Source organism: Dipodomys spectabilis, unplaced genomic scaffold (genome assembly GCF_019054845.1).
Source record: "Dipodomys spectabilis isolate Male_0828 unplaced genomic scaffold, ASM1905484v1 ptg000052l, whole genome shotgun sequence".
Classification (NCBI taxonomy): domain Eukaryota; kingdom Metazoa; phylum Chordata; class Mammalia; order Rodentia; family Heteromyidae; genus Dipodomys; species Dipodomys spectabilis.
The window spans coordinates 29,174-41,304 of record NW_024870729.1 but is presented as its reverse complement, the minus strand read 5'-3'; the positions used below and the strand labels follow the sequence as shown (position 1 = coordinate 41,304).

Genomic DNA, 12,131 nt, shown 5'->3' with positions numbered 1-12,131 from the left:
AACAACAGCACACTGCTCAACAGAAACTAATGGCAAAGAGATTATGAAATGGTGTTATAAACCCTAAAAGAAAATAGCTGTCAGCATAGATACTACATCTAGCAAAGTTATTCTTTGTGTGTGTGTGTGTGTGTGTGTGTGTGTGTGTGTGTGTGTGTGTGTGTGTGTGTATGCATGCACGTGTGTGTGCCTAGTCCTGGGTTTGAACTCAGAGCCTGGGTGCTATCCCTGAGCTTGTTTTGCTCAAGGTTCATATTCTACCACATCAGCCACAGCTCCATCTCTGGCTTTTCAGTGGTTAACTGGAGATGAGTCTCACCAATTTTCTTGCCTGGGCTGGCCTTGAACTACATTCCTCAGATCCCAGCCTCCTGAATAGCTAGGATTACAGGTGAGAGCCACCGGTGCCTGGCTGATTGCTTAATTTTTTTTTTTGGTGTGTGTGTGGGGGGGTCATGGTACTTGAACTGTGGGCCTGGGTGTTGTCCTTCAGCAATTCAGTTCAAGGTGAGCCACCGGCATCCAGCTGATTAGTTAAATTTAAACATAAGAAATTCAAACAAGACGATGGTGCATCTCAAGGACTTAGAAAAACAAGAGCATGCCAAAGCCAAATGAAATAGATTGTAAAAGAACAATAATAAGGGATTAATGAAACAAAGAACTGGTTATTAGAAATGACAAACAAGACTTATAAATCCTTAGTCAAACTAACCAAAGGAAAAAGAACACCCAAATTAAAATAATTGGAGACATGACAACAGATACTATTGAAACCCACAGGATCGTTATAGATTATTTTGAAAATGTATACTCCAGTGTATTTGAAAATCTAGAAGAAATGGATACATTTCTAGACACATATGATCTATGCCAAAATTGAAACAAGAGGATTAAAAAAAAAATCCTAAGCAGACTAGTAAGAAACAATGAGATCAATATAGTAAGAACAAGTCTCTCAACAAACAAAAGCCCAGTTGGAGGCTTCTGGACCATCTGCGCTGGTCTAGGACCTGACACTATGCTCTTGGTTTGTTCCTCTGCGTGGCAGCTATGGCTGTGAAGACCTTGAACCCCAAAGCTGAGGAGGCCTGCGGTGGCTCAGGCAGCTAACATGGGCACGGATGTGCTAAGAACCAACCCCGGGGCCCAAGGGCACGGTGAAGATGCTCATTTCTGGCACCGGAGACATCACGCGGACTAAAGACAGCAACTGCTGCACAAGATGCAAATTCAGAATCCAGCAGCCTCCGTAATAGCAAGAGTAGCTCACAATGGCACAACTGGTCATGGTACAACTTCCAACGTCCTTATCATTGGAGAGCTGCTGAAGCAGGCAGATCTCTACATTTCTGAGGAGCCTCATCCCAGCATCATCACTGAAGGTTTTGAAGCTGCAAAGGAAAAGGCCCTTCCATTACTGGAACAAATCAAAGTAAACAGAGAGGCAGACAGGGAAACACTCACAGAAGGGGACAGAAAATCTCTCCCTACTAACGTTCATGCTGAACAAGCAGATGTCTTAGCAGAGGCTATTTTGGCCATTAACAAAAGAGACGAGTCTATTGACTTGTTCATGGTTGAGATCATAAAAATGAAACATAAATCTGAAACGGACACAAGCTTAATAAAAGGACTTGTTTTGGGTCATGGGACACAGCATCCTGACATGAAGAATAGAGTAGAAAATGCATACATCCTCACATGCGATGTGTCATTAGATAAGAAAGAACAGAAATGAATCCTGGATTTTTCTACAAGAGTGCAGAAGATAGAGAAAAACTAGTAAAAGCTGAAGAAAATGTACTGAAGATAAAGTTTAAAAATTAATAGAACTGAAAAGGAAAGTTTGTAGAGATACAGATAAAGGGTTTATTGTTATTAACTGGAAGGCAATTAACTTGTTTTCCTTAGATGCTCATGCAAAAGAAGGCATTGTAGCTCTGTGCAGAGCTAAAAGAAAAAATATAGAGAGACTGACTCTCGCTTGTGGTGGGGTAACTCTAAATCTTAAATCCTGACTGTTTGAGACACACAGGACTTGCCTATGAGTATACATTGGGGGAAGAGAAGTTCATCTTTATTGAGAAATGTAACAATCCCTGTTCTGTCTCATTATTGGTCAAAGGACCAAATAATCACACATACACTCAAATCAAAGATATAATAAGAGATGCTTAAGGGCTGTCAAAAATGCTACTGATCACTGTGTGTGCCAGGTGCAGTAGACGTGGCAATGGCTGAGGCTCTGATCAAATACAAACGAAGCATAAAAAGCAGGGCCCAACATGGAATCCAGGCATTTGCTGATGCATTGCTCATTATTCCCAAGGTTCTTACCCAGAACTCTGGTTTTGATCTTCAGGAAATGTTAGTTAAAATTCAAACAGGACGTTCAGAATCTGGTCAACTTGTGGGTGTGGACTTGAACACAGGTGAGCCAATGGTAGCAGCAGAGGTAGGCATATGGGATGACTATTGTGTGATGAAGCAGTTTTTTCACTGCTGCACTGTGATTGCCGCCAACATTCTACTGGTTGATGAGCTCGTGAGAGCTGGACTGTCCTCTCTAAAAGGTTGAATTGAAGCCTCCGATATCTGAATCTTAACTACAAGAGGATGTTGAGGAATACAGATGTGGAGCTTTTTCCCAAGCTTCAAATGTTTTTCAAAGGAATCTAAAAAGAGAGAATACTCACCACCTATTCAAATTCTGACATTGTGAAATTGTAGTTACAGTATTTTTTAAATTGCACTGAGAGTATCCACTTAAAGCAGGGCCAGCAAGCAGTATGTTTTGTTTAATTTGCAGTAATGTAAAAATTAATATTAGATAAGCATATGTTACCTAGCTTTTTATTAAGTATTTCTTGAAAAATAAAGAAAAGCCCAGTTGAATTCACTGATGAATTTTGCCAGAACTTTAAAAAAGAAATATGACCAATGTTTCTCAAACTAATCATAAAACAGAAAGGGAAGGAATGCTCCCATTCATTCTATGACACCAGATAAGAACACAACCAAAAAGAAAACTATAGACCAATATCCTTAATTTCCTGGATGTAAAAATTCTTGACAAAAACTTGCAAACCAAATTCAAGCACACATTAATAAGAATATCTGCCAAGATGAGGTTTTTCTCATTCCAAGGATACAAGGACTGTTCAACATATCCAGATCAATAAATGTCATAGAGCTAATGAAAAGAACCAAGACAAATATTCCTGTTGTCTCAATAGATACAGAAAAGGCCTTTGACAAAGTTCAAAATCTCTTCATGATAAAAGCCCTAAAAATAGATATGAAAGGCTTATTCCTCAATATAATCAAGATGGCATTCATGACAGGCCTGTGGCTAACAATATATTGAGTTCAGAAAAGACTGAAAACATTTCCTCTAAAATCAGGGCTGAGACAAGTGTGTACAGTCTCACTACTCTTGTTCAATACAGTGCTTAAGATCTTTGCCAACTATTTATTTTGGATATATTCCAGATGTTGTAAAGAACTTAAAAAATTAAATTCCAAAAAACAATTTTATTTTCCAAATAAAGAAGTACAAATGACCACTAATCACATAGAAAAGCATTTAACATGTTTAGTTATCAGGGAAATATAAATAAAAACAGCACTGAGATTCCATCTCACCCCAGTCAGAATGGGTATCATCAAGAAATCAAACAAAGCTGAGAGCCAGTAGCTCACACCTGTAATCTTAGCTACTTAGGAGGCTGATATCTAGGGATTGGGGTTTGAAGCCAGTCCAAGCCAAGTCTGTGGGAGTCTTATCTCCAATAGACTATCAAAAAAGCGAGTCGTAGAGCTCTGGCTCAAGTAGTAGAATGCAAGGCTTGAGCAAACGAAGCTCAAGGCCAGTGCCCAGGCCCTGAGTTCAAGTCCCAGGATTGACTAAATAAATAAATAAACAAATAAATAAAGCAAAAAGGGTTAGAGGTGTCATTCAAGTGGTAGAGCACTTGCTTAGCAAGCATGAGACTCTGATTTCAAACCCAAGAGATGCCAAAACAGAAAAGAAAAGGAAGGAGTGGAGGGAGGGAAGGAGGAAGCAAGGAAGATAATAAATGCTAGTGAAGATGCAGAGTGTAGAGGAAAGGGAGCCCATCAGGAAGAAAAATTAGTTCAGCCGCTGTGGAAGTCATTAGGGAGGTGCTTACTCTCTCTGACAGCATATTTTTGTCATTTAATCTCTTTTATATTTCACCAAGCCTAGGATGCTCTTCTAAATCCAGTGGACATTTGCTGGGTTTTTTTTTTGGTTGGTTGAAATCTGGGCCTGGGCGCTGTCCTTGAGCTCTTCAGCTCAAGGTGAGTGCTCAACCACTTGAGCCACAGCGCCACTTCCCATTTTCTGGTGATTTATTGGAGATGAGTCCATAGACTTTCCTGCCCAGGCTGGCTTTGAACCATGATCCTCAGATCTCAGCCTCCTGAGTAACTAGGATTACAGGTGTGAGCCACCAGTGCTGGGCAGCATTTGGTTATTTTTGTAGACAGACAACAGATTGAAATCAATGTCTTTGTGTTATTCTCCTCAGCCTCCCATTTCCTTCTGGCATTTTATCTCCAGAGGTCATCAGCAGCCCCACACCCCAGCTTCAGCAATCCCACACCCAGCTTCAGGTCTCAAAAGCTTGTCTCCACCCAGCATCAGCTGCTAGGTCTGTTACCCAGAGCTGGGCAGGAAGAACCCATAGCCAGTTGAACAGTGATAACCTCAGGATAGACTCATTGTCCAAGCTTAACTCTGCTCTTAGCCAGTGAGGCAAGTTGGCCCCACTCCCATGTGCTGGCATTTCCTCTACCATGACTCAATGGTCTATGGAAGGGTCTCCACCTTTTGGGTGGGAGCCAGGAGACATGAGAACAGGGGTTAGAATGCAAGGCTGATACCAGTGACCCCTTAGTTGTCTGAGCTGGAGGCCTTTGTAGAGGCCTTGAAAGCATTTTTCCTTTCATACCAGGGAGGTGGAGGGAGACGTGGCAAGATTACATCAGCTACAGCCTATGGGGACCTTCATTCTGGAAGTGACTGAAGACCTAGCCTGTGAGTGTGGAATTCTCTATCCATGGGTCCTATTGTCTCTTCCTGGTGATTGTGGATAGATGGAATTGGACATCTCCCTGCAGGCCTGGGAGTTCTTCTTCAACACATTCTGGTTACTGGGATGGCTTTGATTTCAAATGGTATCATGCCTTTGGAATCACTTTCTAACCTGGAAAAGATTGAAGCCTAGGTACAAGGATGGAAAAGAAAGTAACAAGCTAAGTAAAACTGAGCCCTAAAGGATGCATAATTGTTTAGGAAAGACCTGTGTGAATGTCCTTGCTGCCGTGGCCTGCCTAGCACAGCATGGGAGCTGAGTGGACCTCAGCTCAGATCTTCCCTCTTCCCTTTGCTCTCCAAAGTCCCTGATCTGTGCCTCCAGAGCATCCCCAACAGACCTCCATCCTATCCTCATATAGGGCAGAGGAATCTTGCAAGGAACATTTGAATATTTGGTGCCAATGGACAGCTGTCCTGCCACCCTCCCCCAGCCTTACAAGGGGATTGGGAGAAAGCCCAAGATCAGACCACACCTGGCTTTGCCACTCTCTCTCAGCCCAGCAAACAGAGAAGGGTAGTCCTTGGAGCTTAGTTGTGTGCCAGCATGAAATTTGGGAAGTAGCCAGGACAATTGGGGCTGGCAGCAGGGAAATTTTTATCTTTTGCCCTTAAAAACAAAAACAAACAAAACAAAAATTCACAAAACACTCAGACAACTAGGGACCTTGAAGTGGGGAGGAGAGTACAGACAGAAAGAGTTTGGAGACAAACCAAGAAACAGCAATTGTTCATTTAACTTGCTGCATACCTGAGGTTGGACTCTTATTTTTTTCTTTTCTTTTCTTTTTTGCTAGTCCAGGTTACAGTAACCCTAAGTAAATTAAGTATATATTATAACTCATTACCTGAGAACCCAAGGACTCCTCAGAAAGCCCCTAGTTGGCTTAGGGTTTTCCTGGCAAGGCTGACAAACACTTTGTTAGTCAGCTATCCATTGCTATGACAAAATACCTGAGAGAAACAAACTTATAAGGAGGAAAGGTTTATTTTGTCTCACTGATTCAAAGGATTCAATCCATGGTCACGTGGCTCTGTTGTTTTAGGCCTGTAGCAAGACAATACAGCATGAGTGGACCATGTGATGAGGAAGCCATATTCATCTCCCTGTGGCCAGAAAGCAAAGAGAGACGGAAGTGGCGTTGTAGCTCAAGTGGTAGAGTGCTAGCTTTGAGCTGAAGAGCTGAGGAACAGCATTCAGGCCCAGAGTTCAAGCCCCACGACCGACAAAAAATAAAACAAAGCAGAAAGCAAAGAGAGAAACAGGAAAGGGCCAGGATCCCCATGTCCTTTTCAAAGACATGCCTCAAATGACCTCCTAATAGTCCCCATCTCTCACTCTTTCTGACTCTCTCTGACTCTCTGTCTCTGTCTCTCTCTCTAATGTTCGTAGAGTTTGAACTCCCAGCTTTCTGCTTCTTAGGAAGCACTCTACAACTTGAGCCCTTTTTACTTTATTTATTTTTCAAATAAGGTCTTACACTTATACCCAGGCTAGCCTGGATTGCCATCTTCCTGTTTGTATTTCTCCCATAGGTCAGAGGACAGACACATATCACCATGCCCACCTTTTATTGGTTGAGATGGGGTCCCAAGAATGTTGGCCTTGAGTAGTTAGGATTACAGACAAGAGCAATCACACATAGCCTTTCCCCTCCTAAAGATTCTACTGTTTCAAGTTGGCTATATACATGCAGAAAACTGAAAGGAAGGGTTAGGGGAAACAGTTAGGGCTCCTAGGCAAGAGTCAAAATTTCCTAAGTAATGATCTAGAATCACAACAAATCAAAGGAAGACTGGGTAAATGGGACTGCATCAAACCGCAGAGCTTCTGCATGGCAAAGGACATAGCTAGCAAGATAAATAGGAAGCCCACAGAATGGGAGAAGATCTTTACTAACTATGCATCAGACAAAGGCTCCATATCTATTAGAGCTTAAAAAATTAAACCTTCCCAAAACAAATCCTCAAAGAAACAATCACACCTCATAGAAGAAGTAAGAATGGCCAATAGACACATGAAGAGATGTTCAACATCTCTGGCCATAAAAGAAACAACATTGAGATTCCACCTCACCCCAGTTAGAGTGGCCATTGTCAAGAAAACTAATAAGAAGAACAGATGCTGGTTGGGATGTGCCAAAAGGGTGGGAATGTAAACTTGTTCACCTATTCTGGAAAGCAGTATGGAGGTTTCTCAAAAGACTAAACATAGAGCTCCCCTATGACCCAGCAATTCCACTTCTGGGCATTTACCCAATTGACCACAAACCAGGCCACACTAAAACTACCAGCACAACCATGTTCATTGCAGTATTGTTTGCCATAGCCAAGATATGCAATCAACCCAGATGCTCCTCAATGGATAAATGAATCAAGAAAATGTGGTATACATTCACAGTAGAATTCTATGCTTCCATCAGAAAGAATGAAATGTCTCATTTGTAAGCAAATGGAAAAACTTGGAAAAAATTATTTAAGTGAAGTAAACCAGACCCAAAGAAACACAGGGTGCATGGTTTCCCTCATTGGTAGTAATTAGACTGTGCCTATAAGCCTAAAAGTAAACATGATGGATGGTAAAAGACAAAAAATTACACTTGTACATGACAAATTAAATAAGACACTAAGCATTCACACATTGAGACCAAAGGATAGTCTTAAGAGAAGATCACAAGGGCTCAGTTGCTATTTGCACATGATCATATAAAACAATGTTTATTGAAATGAACTCCAAGAAATGGAAAATAGCAGTTTCTTATTTTATATATTGTGACTTTTTGTTTTGGTTTTTGTGTGCTTTGTGAGCCTGGAGTTCATAAAGAATCTCTAATCATGTTGCAGTTTTTTCTTTTTTTTCCCCTTTCTCTCAACTATGAGGAAACCTCAGGGGCTTTTTTGAAATGCATAAAAATGGTCAAAAAATTCTACTTGGCCAGGCACCAGTGGCTCATACCTGTAATCCTAGCTACTCAGAAGGCTGAGATCTGAGGATCACGTTTCAAAGCCAGCCCAAGCAGGAAAGTCCATTTATCTCCAATAAAACACCAGAAAACCGGAAGTGGCACTGTGGCTCAGGGGTAGAGAACTTGCCTTGAGCTGAAGAGCTGAGGGACAGCGCCCAGGCCCAGAGTTCAAGTCCCATGACTGACAATAAATAAATAAATAAATAAAATAAAAAAGTTCTACTTGATTGTGTCTAAGAAAACAGTACCCAGCTATTTTATTACAGGTGGGGCAACACTGAAACAGGCATTTGAATGTTGAAGCTCTTCAGGATAGATTTGGGGTCCTCTCACTTTGTAGAATGTGAGGTGCTCATTAAGCAGCCAGAGGGTCCTCATTCAGGAAGGGGACTAGCATCTTGGCCTCCATTCCTGCCTTCTGCTAGCTCTTTTGGTAGGAATCCTCTGGTGTACTGATCCCATCAAAGGTTCTGGCTCCTTTGTGGTAGGGGTGTTTCTTAGTCTCAACTATCTTTTATCTATCTATCTATCTGTCTGTCTGTCTGTCTGTCTGTCTGTCTGTCTGTCTGTCTATTTGTCTGCTAGTAGGGGGCTCTCACTTAGCTTTCTTGCTCTTGGGTGGTGTTTTATTACTTGAGTCACACCTCCAATCTGGCATTTTGCTGCTCAAGTGGAGATGGAGACTCACAGACTTTTCTGCCTGGCTGGCTATGGACAGTGATTCATCAGGTCTTAGTCTCCTGAGAAGGTGGGATTATAGGCCTGAGCTACTGTTCCTAATTGTATATACAATATTATTTAAATCATCTTATCTCTCTTTTTTTTTTTTTTGCCAGACCTGGGACTTGAACTCTGGACTTTAATACTGCTCCATTTCTGGCTTTTTTTTTTTGGTGACTAATCAGAGATAAGAATGTCGCAGAATCTTTGAAAACAGTTGTCTAGGTTGGATGCTAGTGTCTCATGCCTGTAATCCTAGCTAGTCAGGAGGTTAAGATCTGAGGATTACAGTTCAAAGCCAGCCTAGGCAGCAAAGTCTATGAGACCACCAGAAAACCAGAAGTAGAGCTGTGGCTCAAAGTGGCAAAGCTCTATCCTTGAGCAAAAGAGCTCAGGTATAGCACCGTGGCTCTGAGTTCAAGCCCCACTACCACTACCAACAACCACCAACAAAACCAGTTGGCTATTCACCACTAGCCTCTTTTTTTTTTTTTTTTTTGTCGGTCATGGGGCTTGTTACTCTGGGCCTGGGCGCTGTCCCTCAGCTCTTCAGCTCAAGGCTCTACCACTTGAGCCACAACACCACTTCTGGCTTTTTCTGCTTATGTGGTACTGAGAAATCGAACCCAGGGCAAGCACTCTACCACTGAGCCACCTTCCCAGCCCTAGGCCCCTCTTCTCTCAAGCATTTTCCTGGATATTGCTCATGTAGCCACCTAAAGATGTCTAGGTGGTAGTAGAGCAGGACTGGACCAATGTGCTGAAGGCTTGAGTTCCCTCTAACCCCTTCAGTTCATTTCTTCTCACTGAGGTTTGTGGTGAGAAGCCTCAGAGCTCATTTCTGGGTAAATAGGTCCCTGAATCACTCATGGGTTCTTGCCTCTGTATCTTGGTTCATGCTAGTCTATTCTGTTCTCTGTTAAAAAAAATTCCTACTCCCTTTTTATCTGGCTAACAGAATCACTTCACAGGAAAGTCATCCTGATTCCACTCACACCTCTTGGTAGAGCTATGCCCATATAGAAGGTGAGTACAGGTCAAACAGAAAACAGCTTTAGAAGTGTAAAAGCATCCATGCAGCACAACCCTGTAGAGAGAAACAGAGTGAGTGCATGTGCATTTGGTCAGAACTTAAGGCTAGCACTCTACCCCTTGAGCCACAGAGCCACTTCTGGTTTTTTCTGTTTATGTGGTACTGAGGAATCAAATCCAGGGTTTCAGGTACGCTAGGCAAGCACTCTACCACTAGGCCACATTCCCAGTCCCTGTTTTTCTTTATAATAGAACTTTTCCAATACAAACCAAGTAGAAAAAAACAGTGTTTTTCCTCCCATGGACCTATCTCTTGGCTGGCATAGTGATCAGCCCATGGGAATCCTATTTCATCTGCAAACCTACTCAATTGTTTTGAAACTTATTACTTCCCTGCAATTAGCTACCAATATGGCTTTTTGTTGGTTATTGTGTGGAGATGGAGTCTAGAGAACTTTTCTGCCTAGACTGTCTTCAAACTGTGATCTTCCAGATCTCAGCCTCCTGAGAAGCTAGGATTACAGACAGGAGCTACAGATGCGTGAGCGTTCTATTTTTAAATGCACAGCTCTGTGGTATGAACTGCATCCACAATGTTGTGCAATCATTTCCACTATTTACTCTGACATTTTTTCATGACCCCAAACTGAAATTCTGCACTCGTTAAGCAATACCTCCTTCTTCAACTCCCTTCAGCCCCTGGTAAACTCTATGCTACTTTCTGTCTCAGTGAAGTTGCTTATCTGAATATTTCACAAAAGTGGATCATATGCTATTTTTCCTTTGGCATCTGACTTAATTCACTTATTTTACTGTTTTTAGGATCCATCCTGAATACTCATTTTGGCTGAAAACAATTCCATTGTAACTAGATTTGTTTATCCATACATCTGAGGTACACTGGGATTGCTTACCTTTGTGCTTCCTGGAATTATTATTATTCAGTTCTTTGGGATATGTGGAATTGTTGAGTCATATGGAATTTTATGTTTAACTTTTTGTGGAACAAATTGTTTTATACAATGGCTGTGCCATTTTACACTGTTATCATATAACTGCATGAGGATTCCAATTTCTCCACATCTTTGCAATTTTCTGTTTCATTTTGGTTTGTTTTTCTTATAGTCAATTTAGTCAACATAAAATTATATTTCAATCTGTTTCTTTCCCTCCCTCCCTCCCTCCCTTCCTCTCTCCCTTCCTTCCTTCCCCCCTCTATTTCTCTCTCCCTTCCTCCCTCCTCCCTCCCCTTCTTTCCCTCCTTCCCCCCTCTGTCTCTGTCTGTCTTTCTCTGTATGTCTCTGTCTGTCTCTCTGTCTCTCTCTCTCTCTGCTGGTCCAGGGCTTGGCTTCAAGACCTCATGCTTGCACTATGGCTAGTGCTATACAACTTGAGCCATATCGTTTTGTCTTGGCTTTTTTGTTTAGAGTGGAAAACGTATTTATTAACATTCATCTTCCCTCATTCAAGGCCAGATAAAAATCCTTAGTATTTTGATTATACACTTTTTTTTTGCCAGTCCTGGGGCTTGAACTCAGGGCCTGGGCTCTGTCCCTCAACCTCTCTGTGCTCAAGGCTAGTGCTCTACTTAAGCCATAGAACCACTTCTGCCTTTTTTCTGTTTATGTGGTACTGAGGGCTTCATGCATGCTAGGCAAGCCACTCTACCACTAAGCCATATTCCCAGCCCTACATAAGTACTTTTTACATAGTTACACTAATGTATAATTTAGCTTTCATAATAAATTGATCCAATACATTAATTGTTAAGCAGCACTTACTTCCAAATCCAATATTTGAGTAATTTCCTCTGTACATAGTTTACTAGCAGGGCTAATTAGCAGAAGGTGCTCTTTTATTAAAAGGCATATGAACCAAGTATTATCAGCTACTGAAATGTGGAATTCACATGCAGCATCTTGTTATTGCTCTGATCACAACAGAAATCCTTGAGGACAATGAAATCTGTGCCTAAAGTTCAGACAGTGCTTTAACCACTGAGTCAAATTCTACATGACCTTGCAGCACTAAAAACTGAAAGAAAAAAAGATAACTTTGAAATCTACACTAACTGCAGATCTTTCCTATATGGATAAGATGACTTGAGAAAGGCAGCTTTTCTTTTCTTTGCAGGGCTGATAAGAGGGAAAGCATGAAATTACCTTGCTGCCCCTCAGTAATGATGGAAATCTGGGCAAACAGCAGAACAAGTATCCCACTCTGCAGTTCCACGTGACTTTATAGAGGTATGCTGGCCCAGGTCACGTCACATGGCCACGCACTGACTTCCT

General features: G+C 41.7%; 1 pseudogene; it reads left to right on the top strand.

The window, feature by feature from the left end:
- The first annotated feature begins 1,114 nt into the window (after window positions 1–1,114).
- LOC122107648 lies at window positions 1,115–2,810 on the top strand (annotated as a pseudogene).
- Window positions 2,811–12,131: the final 9,321 nt, after the last annotated feature.